This window comes from Penaeus monodon, chromosome 23, assembly GCF_015228065.2.
Source record: "Penaeus monodon isolate SGIC_2016 chromosome 23, NSTDA_Pmon_1, whole genome shotgun sequence".
In the NCBI taxonomy this organism is placed as follows: Eukaryota; Metazoa; Arthropoda; class Malacostraca; order Decapoda; family Penaeidae; genus Penaeus; species Penaeus monodon.
In genome coordinates, this window is record NC_051408.1 from 18,534,397 (window position 1) to 18,535,360 (window position 964).

The window sequence follows — 964 nt, forward strand, 5'->3', positions numbered from 1 at the left end:
TTGCGTGTGCGTGAGTGTGTTTCTGCTGCCGTGGATATTTTTTTTATCCTTTTATAGACATGTATGTAGGCTTGTATAAGTGTACCGTTCTTGTAGTTTGTCCCAGGGTTAGCATTACAGCTCTACTGCGCTGGGTTGCTTCTTATCTGCGTTTGATCATAGCGGCTAACAAGCAAACTCAGCTATATTCAAACAAAGACATGAGAATGCATTATGGAAAAAGCTTTCATGAAAAAGAGAATCTCATATTTTTGCAAACAATAAAAATCTTGTTGCTTTACAAGAAATACATACCAATACATACATGCTTTTGAGAAATAAAGAAAATAAATATTGATAACGATCACTCTGCATGACACTACTCACCAACATAACGCAATGTTAGTTGAATGAGGGTGCAAGCTGAAATACGCAATACGCCTTGACTGACAAAAACACATATGTTTATGTACTCCCATTTTATCCATATCTGAAAAGAGGTAGGTGAAAATCAAACAGAATGGATATAAAGAATAAGTAACGCCATCTTTAACATAGGAACCATAACGGAAGACACAAGATATTTACACCCACTAGCACGTGTGCATCCGCAAGCAAAGGCCTTTACGTATATAAACGTGTCAGGATGGCCGAGTGGTCTAAGGCGCCAGACTCAAGGTAAACTTCCCTTCCGATAGAAGGGCCATGGGCTTTCTGGTCCTCTCTGAGGGCGTGGGTTCGAATCCCACTTCTGACAAAATTAGATTTTGGCTCGAAGCGATTCCAGGTGGTTCTTTTGAGGTAAGAGTCCGCTGGAAGAAACGTGTTCGAGCAGAGGCTGGCAAGCGCGTGCCTTATCTTGCGAAAAAGGTCGCTTCTTCTCCTGATATTGATGGTACAGCTCCTTCTGCTGTTACTTCGAGTAAGCTATTACTTCCTATACACGGTAATAATAGAAATGACACCTGGTAAAACTAGCTTTTCC

General features: G+C 40.9%; 1 non-coding gene across 1 annotated transcript; it reads left to right on the plus strand.

Annotated features, from left to right (window-relative positions):
- The first annotated feature begins 619 nt into the window (after nucleotides 1-619).
- On the plus strand, nucleotides 620-736 carry Trnal-caa. Its single transcript has 2 exons — nucleotides 620-657; nucleotides 692-736. It is a non-coding gene; the product is annotated as a tRNA-Leu (tRNA).
- The last annotated feature ends 228 nt before the right edge of the window (nucleotides 737-964 follow it).